The sequence below is a fragment of the Gossypium hirsutum genome, chromosome D06 (assembly GCF_007990345.1).
Source record: "Gossypium hirsutum isolate 1008001.06 chromosome D06, Gossypium_hirsutum_v2.1, whole genome shotgun sequence".
Classification (NCBI taxonomy): domain Eukaryota; kingdom Viridiplantae; phylum Streptophyta; class Magnoliopsida; order Malvales; family Malvaceae; genus Gossypium; species Gossypium hirsutum.
Window position 1 is genome coordinate 22,605,166 of NC_053442.1, and position 22,061 is coordinate 22,627,226.

Consider the following 22,061-nt stretch of genomic DNA (forward strand, 5'->3'; position numbering starts at 1 on the left):
TTATAGCTTTTGAATATCATTTAGAAAAGTTTCAAAATATTTTTCATAAATATTTCTAAAATACAATAATTATTCAAGTAAAAAAAATCAATAACCTTTATATGGTATTTTTGAAAATATTTTTTATATAGAAATTTTGATTTATTTTCACTGTAACACTCCATAACTGACCTAGAAGTTATGATCTAATCTTGAGAGGTTACTTAAACTCGTTTGAGAAACCAATTTAAAATCTAGTTTAGAAATCGTATGATCTGAAATCTTAATTTTAGTTGATCTCATACGAGTTTTAGAAAAATCTCAAGTTTGAAAATACTTATTTTATAATAAAATCACTTAATCATTTTCTTATTTTAGCAGTGGAAAAATTTTAAGAATTTAAATTGAAAACTAAACTTTTAATTTGTTAATTCAAATGATTTTGCAATTTTATGTTTAAAATACTAAAATCCGGAAAAACTAAGCAAAATCCAAACACAAATTTACAATCCAAATATCAGAAATGAACTAATCATAAACCGATTAATTTACTTATCCAAAAAATCAATCCTAGCTCTCGCACGCCGTTCGATCCTAAACTCGAAGATTACCTAAAGAGTTAGAGATAAAATAAATGGGTGAGCTATAAAACTTAGTGTATAATGAAACTCAAACATAGAATACACATATCACAATATACAAGTCAGAGTATCACAGAGAATTTCATCACGAACAATTGAGCAGAACTAAGAATGCATGATTATGTGAATGCGATATTTTCCAGAAATCATAATGCAGGTTTTTCAGAAAACTTCCTACTCATCTCCGTTACACACCAAAATAAAGTTCCCTAGAACTCGTCCAACCAAATTATACCAACAAATAATTGTGGACATTGCAACCAAAGTTGCAGTTAAAACTGCCAAATCAGATATATGTGGTCAAACCATTATATTGTAGCCAAGCTACCAGAACAGAAGTATGTGGTTAAACCACCAGATAGTGTAGATCATTAAACTGCCAGAACTTTCTCCATATCATATTATCCCAACCCCATGCAATGTGATATGTCATGCAAATACAAAAACTGAATGATAAGCATGTTAAACATGCATTCATATCTTTAACAGAAACCAATAAGCATGCAATTACATGCTTTACAGACAGATATTTCACAGACCCAACATAACCAAATTAGTTTTGCCATAACGAAAAATGCACGATCATATAGCAGATTCATAGAAATAAAGAATAACATATTCAGACATCATTTGCTCATAAACAAACATAGCAAAACAGATACATACCATTAGGATTAACAGTAGTCGGATCACGCATACTTAATTCACATATTTTCACGCCTACAGTAACATATTAACAAAAAAATATTTTCACACCTTATTTATGCAGTACGGACCCTACGGAGAGTCTAAATACGTATTACGGGTCAAAACAGTTCTAAATGAAAATTTTTAAAAAATAAGCCCACACGACCCAATTGGCCAACCCGTGTGGTCTACATGGCCTCATACCTGCCCCTGTGGCCCACACAGCCCAATTAACCCAACCCGTGTGACACACACGGTTTGGCACACGACTGTGTAACGTCGATAGAATACATTTCGGCTTTTCGTCGTTCACTATTTTTTGAGCTTTCCGTTACACACCTTACTGATTTCTGAAGCAAACACCACGACAAGAATTTTAGAACCCTCAATTGACAACTCACACGAGTTAGTTATCACGATATTACCAAACCTGAAATGTTAAATAAAAAACCAATGTCAATAATCGAACTACGTTACATCGAAATTAGCCTCTAACAATGTCGATAATCACTTACCCTTGATAAAATGACAGTTCCTAAAAACACTTTGATCACAGGAAGATCAATCATCTCGCGAACTTCACCTAATTTGAAATTGATGTTTAACCCCTTTAAAAAAATAACCTAAACCATAGAATCAAAAATACAGATTCCCGCTTCACAACCCCACAAAAATATTTACTTACATTGAAACTTGATATTGCAGTGGCAAAATTTCCAAAATAGATATGAAAAATTGACTACCGAATAGCAACAAGTGAAGCAAGAAAGGACAACTTTTAGAAAGAATTGATGAAACTAGGAAAAATATTTTACTAGAAATCCAACGTGAAAAACAAAATTGAAGGAAAATGAAGATAGGGGAAAACTAGGATGACAGAAAGAGGAGGATTTTGAGGAAAACTTTTAGAAATAAAAACTAACCACCTCCCCCACTAACCCCACTATCATATACCTTATCCTTATCAATTTTTTTTCCCTAGAGTTAAAAACAAAAACAATAATTCCACTTTGCACACATGGGGATTCAAACATAAGACCAAAGGATAAATTAACACATTACCACTAAACCAACAAGCTTATTCTTGTCATCAGTAGAACGAACATAATATATGACTCTAATATCCAATGTCAGGGGTTGGGCAAAAAAATGCAAGAAAAAGATTCAAACTTAAAACCTCACACACACAAGTACAACATTTAACCACTGAACCAAATTAAATTACTTTACATATTTTTCACGATCCTAACTCAAAATCAGGACGTGAATCGTCTTGGGTTCACTAACCCAATTTCTTCTAACCGAATTTTTGGGATGTGACATTCACTATTTTAAATATAACATTTATTTTTATATCATTAAAATTTAAAATAAATTATAAATAAAATAAAATAAAATAAAAATAAAATTCAATTTAATTTAATTTAATTTTGAATAACTATAACTTTTCAATTTGCATTTTAAAAACTGTTTAAACACCTCAAATTGAATACATTTTTATTTTTATTACTCTAATTATGATAAAACAATAATAAAACAAGGCCTAAAGCACCTATTTATAATTTGATAAACAATGTGATAGTGGGATTGAATATTATGTATATATAAAATATGAAAATTCTTCATAATTGTTTTCTTTCTCATGTTTTGCATTCGTAGGTAAAGTAACAATATATTTCATTAATATGTCTCAAGTGTAGTTGTAACACACCAGAATGTGGGGTTAGAAATTTTGAGGTTTGTGGTTATGGTCAATGAGTACGTTGAGCAATTGTGTTTATTCCCGCATTTTCATGTTAGAATGAGTCTGCTAGTTCGGTGGTAGAGTGTGTTGCTAGGTTGCCTTGGTCCTGTGTTTGAATCTCGATGTGAGAAATTAGGTAATTTTGTTTTTTGTTTCTTAGTATTAAATTAAATTTATTTATTCTCTTAATTAGATTTTTATTTTTTCTTTCTTTCTCGTTATCTTATTTTTCCTCTCCTTCTTTCACACACTGGTTTTCTTTTTTTTCTCTTCTGTGAGTATCATTTTTTTTCTTTTCTTCTTTTGGCTATTGTGATTTCCTTTTCATCCTGCTGGTTGTGCATTAAATTTTTTATTTTGTCCTTTCAATAGAGGAATTGTGTGATTAGTTTGTTTAACTGTTGAATCGTGTAAGTGCCTCTGAATTTTGATTTGGTTTCTTGATTCTTTATTATTATTGATAACGGTTTTAAAGTGGTTGTGCATTTTTGAAATTGAGTTTCAGATTTGTTAAGTTTAGTCGAATCGACAGGTTTTCAGGGTTGGAATCGCATTTTAAGGTTTATTTCTGAACTGTTTGAATTCAGTAACTAATTGCTATTGAATTTTGGAAAAATCTGCAAAATTCTAATTTGGTATGAATTATTAGTGATTGGGGTTTATTTCGCTACTGTAAAGCGTCGATTTTCAAGCTGTTTCGGTCTGGTTTCGTGACCACACGGCGTGTGCCGCACACGGGTGGTTCACACAACAGTGTGCAATTGGCAAATTATGGTTTTTGATGATTTTTGGTGCCACACGGCCGTATGGCTATGATTTAGGGATTTTATCAATTTTCACATGGGCGTATGCCTTGGACACACGGTTGTGTCCCTTAGCCACATGGGCATGTAAGGTTTCCACACGATCGTGTCTGTTTTGCACCTTATTTTGTAAATTGTGGACAATGAGTTACACGGACTGCTTACACGGCCATGTATCTTAGTCACACAAGCGTGTGTCTCCTCCGTATGAGCATATGCAGGCTGCACATGGGCGTAAAGACTATCACACGGACGTGTAGACCTCTACACGACTTAGGCACTTCCGTACGGTCGGGGCACACGGCCGTGTGGCCCTATTTCACAAATTTTGGTGTTGTGTCATAAATTGACTCGTCTTGTGTTTTTGTGTAATCCGACCCTTAGTTAAGCTTCGGTAATTGTGTTTAGAACTTCACTTCAACTCAGATTCATGTATTTGTGTGTGTTTGTGTGTGTTGAGTTTAGATAAACGGGAAAGGCGTTGATGTGATTTGATAACCGAGTTGAGGTGCTTACTTATTATCGTAATTGTGGAAAGTGAACAAACACTATTAGTTCTAAAATTGTTTCGTCCAAACATGTGTAATCTGTTTCTGCATGATTGTTTGAAAGTTGTGTGCATTGTGCATTTGCATGAAAATTCTAGGATTTTTGTTGTCAAGAGAAATAAGCTGATTTAGGCAGTTTTAACTGCAAGGCTTTTATATAGCGGTTTACCGTACTATATTGATCGTATTCCAGCTCAGTTGTATACTTTCACTCGATTGGCTTAGTTCACTATACGTGGTGTGTAGGGTGGATGAACCTATTATGGTTCAATGTAATGTGTAGGGTGGACAAAAAGGTGTTTGGATGGTTCGGGTGGTTTTTTGACTTATTGCATTTGGTTTGCATTTAAGCATATTTGCCTGATTATGAAATTTTCAAATTGTCTGCGAATGGTATATTAATTTGATGTGCTCGTATCTCTGTTTATGGCTTCAAGGTTTTATGCTCTGTCTGTGTGTTCTTATCTAAGATAATTTTTTTTTGAAATCTCATCTTTTGTCATTCATTTTTTGTTTCGAACTCACACTGAGCTCGCGTAGCTCACCTCCCTTCAGTTTCTCTCTTTTAGGTTATTCACATAGATAGGTTTCGAATTTAGCAAATCGAAGGTTTCAGAGTTCCCTGATTGGTTTGGTTTCAAATAAAATTTGGTTATTTATTATTCGGATTATGTGCATTCAATTTCGGTAAAACGTTTTCCATATATCGTTTTGGTTACTAGTAGTTTTGGTTTTATTTCATTTCATTGAAAGTTGTTAAACTACTCCGTGCTAGTTTTTGTTTTGTGCCGATACGTGTAAAACCTTATTTTCCACTGCAAACAACTTTCGTACGCCAGTTTTTCATTAATAAACTTGATTTGATTACAAATTCGACACGTAAATTGATTACGATTTAGCTCAATTCAAACAAACCATTTTCGATCCAAGTTCTAAATGATTGTTTGATAGTTTTTTCAAGGATCACTTCGGTAGTCAATATAACCTCAAAGATCCGGTTGAAACATCTAGGCTGGGTTTTTGGGTGTTACAGTAGTGATAAAGTAAATTGTATTTTTTGAAGAGAACTCGAATTCGGTTTCTAGAGATTATATTATTGAAAGGGACAACCCTATATTTTTAAAAATTAATTTTTATGAATCATAAAATGAACATAAAAGATACCCTAATTATGTAATGAAAAACCATATCAAAAGCTTATGATTTAATTTTTTTTATCCTGGCCTAATATAAATTATATTTCTTTTTGTTGTGAGTTTAAGTAGATTTAGGCACATAATCTCTTTATAAAGTGGATATAATTAATTAAGGGTTTGATTGTTAAAAGTAGATTAAGGAATGTTTAAATATACATTTGGATAATCTTTTTATCAATTAGGTGCTAGTGTCATGGGGCTAGACCTTTCATCTCGCAATCCGTGCGGCCTTAGGCGATCCGTTTGTCCAAACTCGCCCAAGTCAACCTTAACTCAAGTAAGGATTCTTTTAGAACTCCTCCAAGGCACCAAATTGAAGAGCGAAAGTGATTTATGCCAAAAGAATAACAACAAAGAACAACAGAAAGAACGCTTGCAAAGTGTTTGAGTAAATGCTCTCTATTTCTCTGATTCACAAAGAATAATGAAATAATGAATGGAGTGAGTACAACTGAGGGGGAGGCTCTCTATTTATAGTTGAGCTCCCCCAAAACCGACGGTCAAGATACATTTACATCGACGGATGAGATTTAACCATATCCCTTAATTTTAGGGATTTACAAGATAAGCCTTATCAAATCTAATCTAGTCTTTACAAGATATGATTCCCTCTATCTTCTAATATTAGTTACCATATTAGCCTAAGTTGCCATCTCTTCATTATCGGGCCAACTAGGCTTCAATCTGATAGGCTTGTCCAATAGCTCCTTGAATCGGGCCAGTTCTCGTAGGCCAAATGATCCCCATCGGAGCAATAGACCTCCATTGGATGCATTTGGTGCGATGGTCACGGGCTTTGAATTGCGGCCCGTGACATTCTCCCCCACCCATTCTCGCAACGTCCTCATTGCGACTTCCGAATGGCACTGACTTGATTCGCCTCAGTCTCGTCTCAACGCCTTAGCCTTTCCCTTCCTTCGGGACTTTTGCTTCGGCTTACGTCACTTCTTCACTCAAACCGTCCTACTCGTTTGTACATCTCGATGACAAGAAGTTATATCACTCTCTTGCCCACATTCTAACTTTGCTCGAACAGAATCTTCTTGATTCACCACACTTGGCTTCACTTTGCCCACAGTCTCTCGGCCTCTTTGCTCAAGAACTTCGAAAGGGCCCCTACGTTCTTGCTAAGTCAACAAGTTAGAATACAAAACACTATCACAGTGTTCGGAATGAACCTTCGCATTTACTCTGGTCAACTGTCCCACATGCATCCCTTCTTTTTCCTTGAAGTTCGATGCACCACCCACCTCTCCCATAGGTGGAAGCCTTGTCGATGACTCGGCCAACTCCGACGCTTCACTCAACTTGAGTCTTATTGGTCCCAGCTTCACTGTTTTCATCGTAACTCTTTCCTCTAAGTTCGATGACAAACTCACCTCTTCCTTGGGTGGAAGCCCCTCTGATGACTCACCAAGCTCAGACGTTGCCTTTCTTTTGACTCTGGCTTGCTTTGGATAGTTCCACAACTCATGCGGACCACGGCACAAGAAGCATTTTACTCGCTTCTTTTTGCTTCTCTTTGCCCTCTTGGCTTCGGCTTTTCCCTTGCTCGAACCAAGCTTCTTAGGCTCCTTGTCTGCTCCATCGTTCCCCTCGATGACAGACTTCCTCGGAAACTTTCGCAACCTATGCAGACCATGACACAAGAAGCACTCCACTGGCTTCTTCTCACTTTCAGCCTCCTTGGTTTTGACACCCCTTGCGCTCTAACCAAGTACCAAGGCCTTACCCACCGGCTTCTCCTTAAGCGCGGATTTCTTCGGATATTTCTTTAACATGTGTGGACCGTAGCAAAGAAAGCATTTCATCTTGTCCCTTTTCCTCTTGGGTTTCTTCTTCCCAACTCGTGGTTTCCCATTACCACTATTGTCGTCGTTGTCGTTGCCATTGCCATCAACAATATCTTCCTTGTGATCCATTTCACGTACGCCCCTTTCCTCGGACTTGGAAGACCCAAGCTTGACCACGGACTCAGCTACCGTCATGGCTTCCGACAGCTTTTGGACACCTCTTTGTTCCACCTCCTGTCTGACCCACGGTTTCAATCCCTTCTGAAAAGCAAGCAATGCTTCTTCCTTGGTCACATCTGAAACTTGGAGCATGATTTCCTTGAACTCTTGAACATACTCCCCCACTATGCCCCATTGCATTATCCCTTGCAACGTTGCCCGAGCTTCTTCCTCGGTAAATTCTGGGTAAAACTGTCCATTCAACTCGCATTGGAACTCTTGCCACGTCCCAATCTCACCTTGCCTTTTATCTGTAGTCCTACCTCGCCACCATAAAAGCGCAATGTCAGTAAGAAACATTGAAACAATGTTTACCTTAACCGCATCATCCATTATGCCTTTGGCACGGAAGTAGTTTTCCATCCTCCAAAAGAAATTGTCCACATCACATGCAGACCTTGTCCCCACAAACTCTTTCAGCTTCGGGACATCCTCGATACTGAGTGCTACATTTGCCACTCCATTCCCCACAGCTGCTCGACACAAGGCTAGCTCTCCCTCGAGCTCCTCTATTCTTGTGCTCAAAGCCCTCGTCGTGGCCATTGTTTCCTTCTTCAAAGCCATCATCGTGGCCTCGAGAACATCGTTCCTCTCCGCCAGCTTCTTCCTTTGGGAATCTAGCAACTCTCGCACGTTATCCCTTTGGGAAGTGAGACACGTGGTAACAAAGTCCTTGGACTACTCCCTCAAGTCATCAATGCTTTCCCCAAGCACATTGCTCGACTCTTTTGCGTCCTCCATGGACTCCTCAAGTTTACCCACGCGTTCCTCAATAGCCGACAACATCTCCCTCAAAGACTTCCTTGCCCACCTTTTTTCTAACTCTTCTCTCGACATCCCAACGGTGCCTTTAAACCAACAACTCGGATATTACTTGGTTCAAACCTTGGCTCGGATACCACTTGTCATGGGGCTAGACCTTTCGTCTCGCAATCCGTGCGGCCTTAGGCGATCCGTTCGTCCAAACTCGCCCAAGTCAGCCTTAACTCAAGTGAGGATTCTTTTAGAACTCCTCCAAGGCACCAAATTGAAGAGCGGAAGCGATTTATGCCAAAAGAATAACAACAAAGAACAACATAAAGAACGCTCTCAAAGTGTTTGAGTAAATGCTCTCTATTTCTCTTATTCACAAAGAATAATGAAACAATGAATGGAGTGAGTACAACTAAGGGGAAGGCTCTTTATTTATAGTTGAGCTCCCCCAAAACTGATAGTCAAGATACATTTACATCGACGGATAAGATTTAACCATATCTCTTAATTTTAGGGATTTACAAGATAAGCCTTATCAAATCTAATCTAATCTTTACAAGATATGATTCCCTCTATCTTCTAAGATTAGTTACCATATTAGCGTAAGTTGTCATCTCTTCATTATCGGGCCAACTAGGCTTCAATCTGACAGGCTTGTCCAATAGCTCTTTGAATCGGGCCAGTTCTCGTAAGCCAAATGATCCCCATCTGAGCAATAGACCTCTATTGGATGCATTTGGTGCGATGGTCACAGGCTTTGAATTGCGGCCCGTGACACTAGTAGATCAACATCTTTCTATTTCTCATTCTAAATCATAATATATAAAGCAATTTTATTCAAAGTTAAAGCTAATTACCATATTTTTTTCCATTAATTTCTTATTCAAAGTTAAAGCTTAAAAGTAAGAGTTTAATTAATTACCAAAGGGATAAACCCGAAAGGAAAACAAACTAAGGCCAAGAAATAGATAATTATCAATGCTTTTTTTCTTTTTAATTTTGTTTTGGTAGCTTTAAATTTTTAGTACTCATATTGAAGGTTAATAATTATTCCTTACAATAAAATCGAGATAATAAATTTTAAAAAATAAATTTATTTTTTTGATGAAAAAACCCTTTCTAAATACCTAATTCTTAACTATCCACTACCCTACCATTTCTACTATTTCCTAAACGATGCTCATATTCTATGTTACAATATCTAGATGAGTCCATACTATATGCTATATTGTATTGCTTTGCCTAGCTTACTGATACTTTAATAGTTTCCTAACAACTCCAAGATAACCATTGAAAAACAAAGAGGTTTCTATTATTCCATATACGCCAAGCTAACAGTCCAAAAAGCGTAGGCCAAGATTGAATTCCCAAAATTTGTCCTCACCCAGTCTAAGAGAGAAGTAAAAAAAAACTGAGATTGGCAGTTTCCTGGCACGAAGTACGCCCACACCTCTTTAGCCACCGGACAATCTCGAAGGACATGCAAAATATTTTCTGTTTCATGATGGCATACTGGGCATGCCATATTTTGTCCAATACCTCTTCGTACACATTGATATTAGTAAGCAATCGTTGTTTGCATACGAGCCATAAGAAGAAGCGAATCTGATGCGGACCTTGGTACTTCCAAATGGCTTTCCATATATAATCTTGCATATCCCACATATTTCCTTTCATCATTTGATATGCACTCTTAACCGAAACCCCCCCTCCCGTTTGATGTTCAAGTCCAAAAGATTTTGTTAGGCCCCCCGTAAGGATGTGGGGGAGGTATGCTCACAATTTTTTGAACGTTTTCCTCTAGCAGTGTAACACCCCTATACTATGTTCGACTCAAGGAACCTAATATAAGAATATTACATTTGGTGCCAAATTAATTCTTGGCTAATTACTAATATATTTGAACATAAAAATGGACACTTGGAACATACTTAATATTTTTCCTAAGTACATGACATTCTATTCAAAAATTGAAAACCATTTCATATATCTTCTTACTATATCAATATCCATTTCATCTTACTATATCAATATCCATTTCATGCATTTCATCAATTTTAACTTATATATCTTCTTACTATATCAATATCCATTTCATGCATTTCATCAATAACCATTTCATAAAGTCATTATTTCATATATTTCATTTTCACATCTCAATTCAATGTCTCATTTCAAATCAATTTAGTTCAATTCAAATCGCTTTTAATTTCCAATCAATATACCTTCAAATATTCACATAATTCATAATTCAATATCATTTCTTACTTCAGTTCTTTTATTTTCCCCCTATTAACATGACTCAGACTTTGGCGGATACACGGATCCAACCAAACACACCAGTACGACACATTGTGCCTAAAACGATACATAATACCTGATCAATATACGATACATAAGTGCCTGAAACGACACAGGAAGTGCCTGAAATTCGACACATAAAGTGCCTGAAATACGACACATAAAGTGTCTGATCAGCAAAGCCGATAAATCCCGTACTCTTCCAAATCATATGGCATGCCAACTATATCCGACTCAGCCCGACTAGTTAATAGGGTATTCAATATTTATATTTCTCAATTCAATTTCAATTAATGTCATTTCAATCACAATATCTCATATTTTCCATTTGATTCAATTTCACATTTCAATTGATATTTTATTCAATTTCGATAAGAAAATTCACTTCCAGTATCAGTATCACATATCAATTTCCACTTTCTCAATTCAATTTCAATAAAATCCATATCAAATTTCTTACCTTATTTATTTACCATGCATTTCAATTAAAACACAATAATTAATAATATTTAGATTTGAATTATAGTAATACAAACTGTGATTCTCGTGTCTACTCCTCGTCCACTTTTTCTTTTCTTTTCTTCATGGATGCCTCTGGTGCGATATTAGCTACGAAAAATTAGGACAATTATCATAATCATTAATACATTATTCATTTATGTCTAATATTTAAATTTTCATATTAAATTTCTATTCAATTTCTACCGTAAATTCAATTTGGTCCTAATTAAATTCACTTACTTTCCTATCTTAATTCATACTTTATTTCTACTCAAATTTCAACCAAATTTAGACATAACTATCTAAATTTCATCATAAATACCTAATTTTGAAATTCTTTCAATTTAGTCCCTACTATGCAAAACTTATAGCTTACTTTACAATTTAATCCTTTAATCATTTCTAACTAAAATTTCTATCAATTAAACCCCTAATTCATCAATTTGTTCAACATGAACTATATTCAAAAACCTAAGAATCTTCAAAACTTCAACTTAATTTCAACAAAACTTTGTTCCAAAGCTTCTAAAACATCAAAATTAAGTAAAAAGGACTTAATTGACTTACCAATTAAAGCTTTCAGCTTCAAAACCCTAGTTTTTCCTTTTCCTTTTCTTTTCTTCTTTCCTTTCCCCTGTTTCGAATTGTTCTCTGTTTCTTTTCTTCTTTGTTTTATTTTACTTTATTATATATATTAGTTAACAATAATAATGAAAATAATATAATATAAAAATATCTATTTACTTAAAAAGTAATTAAATAAATATATTACAAATGTATAAATACTATTATTACATTTGTATATTTTTATCACCATACACTTAGCTTTAATTTAATTTAATTTAATTCATAATATGATATTTATAATAAATTAATTTATTAATAAATATCTTTAGTTTAAAATATAAGTAAATAAATAATTATACTACAAATGTTTACATATATTTATTACACATGTGTTTTATCATCACCATACAGTTGTCCTTATTTTATTAACTATAATATAATTATTATAATTTAACATAATTAAATTTATAACTAATTTATTTATTTATATTAATTAAACAAACAAAAATCTTAGTCCTTTTTTTTGTTTTGTTTGCCGCCTCAACTTATGCTAAATGGCTTATTTGCCATTTTGGTCCTTTTTATGTTCTTTTAATCTACAATTCAACTTTTACCCTTTATTCACTTTAGTCATTTTTCCTAATTACCCTTAATTAAGCTAAATTCACCTAATTAGAACCTAATTAGGCACACCACTAGTCTCATAAATATTTCTAATAATTATTTACGAACCAATTTCACTAAGACGAAGACCCGATATTGCACTTTTTTATGCCCGTAAATTTTGGGTCATTATAGGCAGTTTGTTCCAAATTGCCTTTAGATTCCATGCTTCATCATCTGTAACCATATCCCTAAGTTTACAACCAGTAGTTGGTCTATCCATATCCGAAACATGAGAAATCAACGGCCCTACTTTTGGAACCCAAGCATTTTCCCAACATTGAACCTATGTTCCTGAACCAAAGGTCCAACATAGATTTTCTTTCAGCAAAGGCCAGACTTTCGCAATTGCTCTCCATACTGTTGAACATTCCCCTTTGTAATGTTCTCAGGAATCATCTCTTTTATTTTATACTTTTATCGCAAGACACGAACCCATAATGTATCGATCTTAGAGACAAGATTAAAGCCTAATTTTAATAATAATAAAAAAGGCATTTTGATCTTCCAAGTGTCTGAGACCCAATCCTCCACATGTGTGTGATTGACATATTGACCCCCAATCAACTAATGCCAATTTTTGACCTCCAGTGGTTGATCCCAAAATGAATTGCCTTGCGAAGCACTCGATCTCTTCACATACCCGTTTTAGAATATGTATGGACTGCAAGAAGTAATTAGGGATAGAGAGAAGAACTAACTGCGCAAGGGTGAATCTTTCTGCCATAAATAAGCGTTTCTCATCCCAATTACATAACTTGGAACAAACCTTCTTAACCACAAATTTTATTGTAGAGCTGGTAACTCTTTTATGAAATAATGAGATTCCTAAGTATGTTCCTAACTCTTGTACTTTTTGAAAACCCAGGAATGCTGCAAAACCACTCAAGAATCTTTGTTAGTAGCAAACCATGCTTTATGTCAGCCTTTAAGAAAATCACCAAATCATCCACAAAAAATAAATGAGATAAGATTTGCCCTAATCTTGATAGCCTAATAGGGCTCAATTCACCAGAAGTCATGGCTGATTTAATACTATTACCTAACCATTCCATGTATAGTACAAACAAATAAGGTGATAAAGGACATCCTTTTCTTACGCCTCTTACAGGCCTGAATTTTGCAGTGGGCACTCCGTTCTACAATACCTGCATAGTAGAGGTTGAGATGGCGAACATGATGACCTTTCGTAGATAATCTGGAATACCGGTTGCTTGTATAGAGCTATCAATGAAATCTCATTTGAGCCTATCATATGCTTTCTCTAAGTTACTTTTTTTGCCATCCACTTCTTATTCTTACCCCGCATAGAATGGAAAACCTCTTGGGCAATGATAATATTATCAGAGATACTTGTGCTAGCAATAAATCTCGCTTTTTCTTGTGAAATAATTTTAGGAAACACTCTCTTGAATTTATTTGCTATAACTTTCATAACTAGTTTATAAAGTACGGTGCAAAGGCTGAAAGGTCGGAACTGAGAGATCTCCTTAGGTTGTGTAATTTTTGGAATTAGAACAGTGAGGGTGTTGTTTAACCCTTGATCTATAAGCCTTCCCTTAAACACTTCCTTAACCCAGCCACAGATTGCATCCCCAATATTGTCCCATTGGTTTTGGAAGAAAACTATATGGTACCCCTCACTTCTTGGTGCTTTTAATGGAGCCATATCAAGGACCTTCGTTTTGATTTTATCGGCTAAAACCTCTTTTCCTAGAAAATCCACATCGCTTTATTCTAGATGCGGGAATCAGCTAGGAGGTAACTCCCCCATTCTACTTAGCTTTTCTCCATAGAATTGTTGAAAATAGCTTACTGCCTTTGTTTGAATTTCGCCAGCATCATATAGCCAATCTCCGTTCCTGTTACGTAAGGCAGTAATACGATTAATCTTCCTCCTGTGTATTGTGTGACTATGAAAGAACTTCGTATTCCTATCTCCTAACTTGAGCCAATCACATCTAGATTTTTTGTTTCTAAAGTAATTCTTCATGAGTAAGCACTTTATCAAGCTCTTCCCTAATATACATATCCTTTCTAGACAAAGAGTCTGAATTTGACTTCTCCATTTCCTTTTGGACCCAACTTAAAGAACTTAACAATTTATGTTTACAACCCAAAAATAAACTTATTTAATCATTCATAAAATAAAATATTCATACGTAACTATACAACATCTTACTTTTATGAGGCCATATGAAATATCTAAATTTTTTATTTACTTGTATGTGTTTCAATTTAATTTTATGTTAGATTATTTAATAACGTGTTGACTTATTTGGTTTAATTTAATTTAATATTTTTATATGAATACAATATTTTTTATAATTTATATAAATACAAGGTACAAAGATAAATTTATCTATTAATACTTACAATTTTTGTTATTTTTGCCTTTTTTTATAAGTTAAATTTGGCCATCAACCTTTTAAACAGAGTAGAATTGTTATTTTTTTAACAATAATATTAAAATTTTAAATATGAAAACATGTATAACAATTCCCATGTACTTTATGCTTTTCTTTTTATGAATTTTGAATATTTTATAATTTTTAAATAATTCATTGAAGTGTGACATATAAGACAAATAACATCATGTCAATATGAAGTATAAATTGACTGCCACAAGAGTTGCACCAACATCATTAAAAAATTAATGTTTTAGTCAGAATTTTCAAAAGAAAAATATTTAACTCTTTTTAAAAGGTTAATGGCCAAATTTAGTTAAAAAATAATGATCAAATTGACAAAAAAATGTAAAATGTTAAGGGTTAAATTTGTAGTTATGTCTAAATACAATACTTAAATGTAATTATAATTGGCATAATGATAATTTTGAACTTTAAAGTTTACCTTTTTTTATCACTTTGGTCCTGATTCTTTTTCTAATGTTTTGAATTTCAACATGCAAAAATTAGTCAAATTATTTTTTTAATAAAAAAAGTTAACCGAACTTTTCAAAGCTTAATGACACTTGTCTGGCAGCTCGCGTGTCAATTTATATGACTAACATGAATAATATTTTAAAAAATATGAACATTTCTAAATTTTTAATAATTTTTTTTGCATGTTTATGAAATACACATAATTTACCATACAAATTGCTACACTAATATTATTAAAATTTTAAATTTTTAATTAATTTTTAAAAAATAAATAATCAAAATGTCAAAAAAATCAAAATTGAAAAGAAATAGAGCTACGTTTATCACCGTATCGTTATAATATCCTTATTGATGTTGAAAGTAGACCTGATTATGAGACACTTGTCCGGGTCCGAAAGTTTGCTCGAAAAGTAGGAGGGTTTTAATAAAAATATAAGCTCGAAAAATAAAGTTAGACGGAAAATAAGATTAGACCGCTTTCTAAATGGGTTGGGTCTCAGGCAAAATTTTTAGCCTGGGCCCAGCACGACCCGAATCACATGTCTATACAATTTTTTTTGTATTTTCAATTTATTATAAAAAAATTATTTTAATTTATTGAAAAACATCTACTTTAATTTTTTAGTATATTTAGTGTATTATATATTTTAAATTTAATTTTATATAAAAAAAAATCTAAAATAATTATTACGATGGATTGAAGTAGAGCTTAGTGTTTTTAATATGTGTTAGACTTCAATTTTTTAAATTGAAAATTCTACATTGATTTGATTCGAAACCGAACATGATGTGGCGTAGTTGTAAGAGAAAAACATTTAAGCTAGGATCCATTATATACAGAAAAATTATACTTTAATTGGATATGCAATAATTGTGACAATCACATCAAATATGAAATCTTGTTTTTCAATTTGATTGGCTGATAATATTGTGGATTCCATTTACCCTTTTGTTTGTTTCTTTGTTTTCTTGTGTGTTTGAATCGACACTTGTACACCCTCAGTCTCACACCCTTAGCTCTACCGTCATTTTCACTTGTGTTGTTTCTTTCGCTTTTGTCCACTAACTTTTTCAATAGTATGTTTCGTCCCTATTCATTTAATGAATAGGATTTACATATTTGAATGATGATTATCATTGTATTAAATATTAATAGGTGAATTTTAATCTTTAAAATTATTACATATTTAACTGATTGGAAAAGTAAAATGGACTTCTTCTTAATGTGGACTAAGTTCAAATTTTTGAGAAACACTAGTCTTCTCGAACCTTTGTAGAGAAATACAAACATGATTAGTGGTTCCTGAATCAATGACATAGTGGTCTATTGAATCATCCACTAAACTAGCTTTTATCATCAAGAGTTTCATACCTTTGTCTTTGGTAGCTAAACATTCATTCCACTATTTACAATTTGCCTTAAAGTGCCCTTTCTTGTTGCAGAAGAAGCATTTAGACTTAGATAAGTCTTTAGGCTGCCTTTCTTAGCTTGCTTTCCCTTCCCTTTTGAGGAAGAAGCTACGACTATATTCTCTTCTACTCTTTGGACCGACTGACTGCCATTCAACATCAACTTATAGGATTGTAACTTCTTCATAAGTTGTATAAGCGTCAATTTTTTGTTGCTAAGGTTATATACAGCCCGAAAACCAGCAAAATCTTTTGACAAGCTTTTAAACACCATCTCAGTTTAAGTATTCTGGTCTAAATTGGCCTCATTGTCCGCAGCCTCAACAAAGTAGCCCATAAGAGTGATCATATGGTATTTGATCGGAGTGTCGGACTTTTGCTAAACATTCATTAAGCTAGTTATAGCAGACTATTGAGCCAAGGCTACTTGGCCTCCGAATATGTCTTCTAGCTGATCTAAATTCACTTTAACAATCTTATAGCTCTTAGTTGCTTATACAGAGTGCTGGTCATGCTTGCCAGCATATAGCAATGAGCTATCTCATCAACCTCTTCCTAGCGTTTTCTATCCCCAGCTTGAGTGATTAGAGAGAACTTAGTATCAAGATGATACATGCGTTTTACATTAAACCTTGAAAATATTTGTAAGTCGTTGCAATGATAATTCTCACACCCATTGAATCAAGTCACCTTGTGGTGATCATGATCAACTAGTAAGAACATGAATTTTCATCCAGTTAGTACATGAAGTTAATTCCTCAGGCATTCACACGTACTAATAATCATCTAAAATTTTAGCCATCATTCTAACTTAAGCATAGCTCTTTGAGGAGTTACTTAACTAGATGATTTGAATGTATAACCATCAACTCAACACTTATCGCATCATGCACCAAAAATGAGTCATCTTGGGACAATCTCACTGAGTAGCATGTTGTGACTAGTTGTCCACTTTGAAGACAAAATTTCTTAATGCATCGCATGATAATAGCTACCACAGGGGCCGGTCTAACTATCATATGATCATAAGAAAATTCTGCTTACTTTCAGGAAGTCTCCTCAGTGAATCCACATAACAACGTATACCTTATGGTAGGTCCATTTCATGCCATCACAAGTGTGGGGGAGTTTGATCTGTTGCAATTCATTGTAGCAAATTAAACTAGTTTTCATACTTAAGGAGTTTGAATATTATCAATTTTATTATATTTTACTTAGTTTTTCAATTATAGTTTTTTATTAATAAAAAGTGTGATTTGAGTCGTTTATATGACCTTAGGGGCCAAAGCAGGCCTAAAGGAAGGCTAACATGTTTGGTGAGTTTTAAATTCATTTAATCAAAATAAAGCATCCATACAATAGCCATAGGGCACTATTACTAACAATCTCCCACTTGCACTAGGCCCAATTATTAATGTATCTCATACCTATAAACTTAGCCTGACGATCATGCTTTGCTTGTGGCAAAGGCTTAGTCAATGGATCAACAACATTGTCATCTGTTAGAACTTTACATATCTTAACATCACCTCTCTCAACGATTTCTCGAATGAGATGATAATGCCTTAGACTGTGTTTGAATCGTTGATGTGATCTAGGTTCCTTAGCTTGTGCAATAGCACTATTATTGTCATAATAAACGTCAACATGATTTGTGATGCTAGGAACTATTCCAAGGTCACTAATGAACTTCTTGATCCAAACTGTTTCCTTTGTTGCATTAGATGATGCTATGTATTCAACTTCAGTTGTAGAATCAGCAAAAGTGCTTTGCTTTAAACTTTTCCTGCTGACAACACCACCATTTAAACAAAACACATATCCTGATTGCGATTGGAAATCATCTTTGTCGGTTTGAAAGCTTACATCTGTTAACTGCTTACAACTAGATTATCTTCCAAATTTCCATACACCAAGAACATATCTTTGGATCTTCTTAAGTACTTAAGTATGTTCTTTACAGCTGCCCAGTGACTCTCACCGAGATCTGATTGGTATCTACTCGTTATGCTTAAGTCATAAAAGACATCTGGTCTAGTGCATAATATGGCATACATGATGGATCCTATTACTGAAGCATAAGGAATTTTACTCATGCAGTTTCGCTCATCTTTTTTGTTAGGGCACTGAGTCTTGCTAAGATTAATACCATAAGACATAGGCAAGAATCCTCTCTTGGAATCTTGTATACTGAACCATTTCAGTACTTTGTCTTTGTAAGCACTTTGACTTAGACCAATCAACCTTTTAGATTAATCTCTATGGATCTTTATCCCAAGGATGTAGGTTGCTTCGCCTAAGTCTTTCATTGAGAAACACTTCCCTAACCAAGACTTGATATTCAGCAAAGTAAGAAAAATTAGGCGAAGCAACCTACATCTTATATTATTAGTGAAAGATCGAGAGATCCTGCTAGGTTAACGACTAGTTGATTGAGTAAAACCCGACAAAGGAATTAATTATGACTACCGAAGTGAGTTAGTCCCCCATGCTCAGATTTGATTGAATCACAAATTAGTTTTCTCGTTTTATTATTTTATGGAATTTATTTATTTTCTTATAAAACAAATTCTTTTCAATTTATATTCTATCGTAATATAATTTAATTAAAATACTAATTAGATCTATTAATGTTTAGGTTATTATTGATTTAATATTCGTCTCCCTTGGGTACGATCCTCGGAGTACTCACCTACTTCGTTTTAAAAAAACTATATTACAACCTGACTCGTATACTTGCGAAAACCACCTAACTTTCATATTTGGTTGCAGGAAATTTACTCTAAATATTAGTACGTCTGAAGGCAGTCAATAGGCATTAAACAACTACTTAGCCCTTTTACAATTTTATACAACAAGCTATTTAATTTGACAAGTTTTCCTAAACATGACAACTGCATATCAACAAGCTGAGTTCATCATATAACCATATCATATATCAATTCAACATTTAACAATTCAATTCTATTCTATTCACATAATCAAATCAACATTTAATCAGTTGAAATGCAAACTCATATCATTTCATTTTCATTTTCATTTTCATTTTCATTTTCGTTTTCCAATAATAATTTATCCCAAGGAACTCTAATGAACAGGTTCGGATACACGGGTAACTACACCACATCGAATTGCTTGTCAAAGCAGTAACTACACCACACCAGGGCATCATAGTGCAAATTTTATAGGCTATCATTCATATAATTGTATAAAAATACATCCCTCCATCACACCATGGTCTCCGTAGAGACATATAAAACTCAGTAATCTGCAACAAATGTTAAATTCCAATATAATCAGTAATAAACTTTGTACAATCACAAACTCCGTACCATCACATATATCCCATACCAATGCGCAAATAACCCTATCAACATGCCAATCATATCCTATCATTTATTACATTCACTCAGGCACATTTAGCACATATAATCATTTCTTTACAATTTAGTCAATATCTCACATTTTGTACCAAATTGCAAACAATTCAAATTTCAATCAAATATACACGAGTTCATAATTCAAATATATAGTAATTTACATACATTCATACCATATGAACTTACTTGAAAAAATCAACAATTAAGTCGAATTTGTAAAGACTAATAAATAATTTTGTTTTTTTCTTGATTATCCTCTATTTGATTCAATTCTCGATCTATACAATAATTCAGTTCAATTTATCAATTTCAAACATCTTATATTATTCAATTATATGCATGGAATAGTTCAATTTTATTATTCAAATGCCCTAAAGTTTTACATTTTTTTCAATTTAGTCCCTAAAATCGAAATGGCCATAACTTTCAAATATTAGCTTCAATTTTGAAATCGATCTCAATTACATCCTTCTATAACCCTATATTATCTAAAATTACAAAAAATTCATAGGAATTTTGAAATTTATACACTTTAGTCCCTATGTTCAAAAACTAGCAATTAAATTTACAAACTAGTCCTTTTTCACTTCTAAACTTAAAATCTGTCAATTTAACATCAATTTATTTAAGAAATCATCAATGAAAACTTTTATAAATTTTAAAAATTTTGCAAATTGGTACATGGGCAAGCTAAATCAAAACTCCCACGACATTAAAAACATAAAAATCATAAGAAATGACCAAATTGAACTCACCAATTGAGGGACTAAAGCTTGGAACCCTAAGACCGATTCTTTTATCCTTAACAATGGAGGTTTCGATACATAAAAAAAAGGAGAATTATTTTTCTCTTTCTTTCCATGTTTTCATATTTATTTTATATAAATATATAATTTTAATTTTAATTTTATTTTAACAAATATTCTATTTTATATTTTGGATTGGTTTTATGGAAATGGGGTTCCAAAATTGCATTTTTTGACAATATAAAATTCGAGTCATTACACCAAAATCGAGCGATTTACCATCTCATGGTTGTAATCCTTTTTTAAATTTACTGCTTTCTCATCTATTTGTTTTAACATAGCTCTTGGCTTGTACAATTTTTTCCATCATCCATTCTCTCTCTCTCTTAGTGAACACTTTATAGTAACTTCCTTTTTGTGACTATCTCTCTTATCACTTACCAATATCATAGTGAAGCCAACCTTATGCGCATAGGTATTGTAAAATAAGACACTTTCGATAATGACTCACACTTCATACCTTGAACGTATGCTATCATTAAGTCCGTTGCATTTCTACCATTAAAAATCCATTAGATTCATGGTTCTCATCTAATTGTCTTTCTCTTATCGATGATTAATTGAAGATCTCACCTCATTAGATCTAACGCTCGTAGTCAACATTATCACTCATTTCAATTTTCCAAAATATGGATCCCAAATTACACTTTTCCGAAACCTTAATCCCCACATCTTGAGCACCATACAACCTAAACTACCACTATTTCTAAACGACTTCCAATCAATTATATATATAGTAAACGGAGGCAAACACATCACCGGAAATAGCAATGCCAGCTTTTCTTTACCTATGCTTGCCTTTTCTTCCATTTGAATACCATTCCAAAATTTACCTTTACTTTGATTGGTACCATACTAAGGATTTGCGTGATCCATGTTTTCAAATGCTATGAAAAGTGACTTCTTTTATCAACGAGAATGGAATGCAACCGGTTGAACCACCAAATTTGTAGGTACCATTTTACAACACATGGCATAATCGACGGACCAACCTTTCAACGCCCCGAATGAGGATGGTTCACACAGTATTGATTAAATAGTTTTTGACTTTTTTCTTTCATTAAAATTGGGAGTTTGGGAGTGACATATAAATTGATTACTTTAAGAGACAATTAACAAGTGAGACAGTCCCCATCTGATTATCACAAAACCACAATGTAATAATTTCCTTATACACCTCATTTC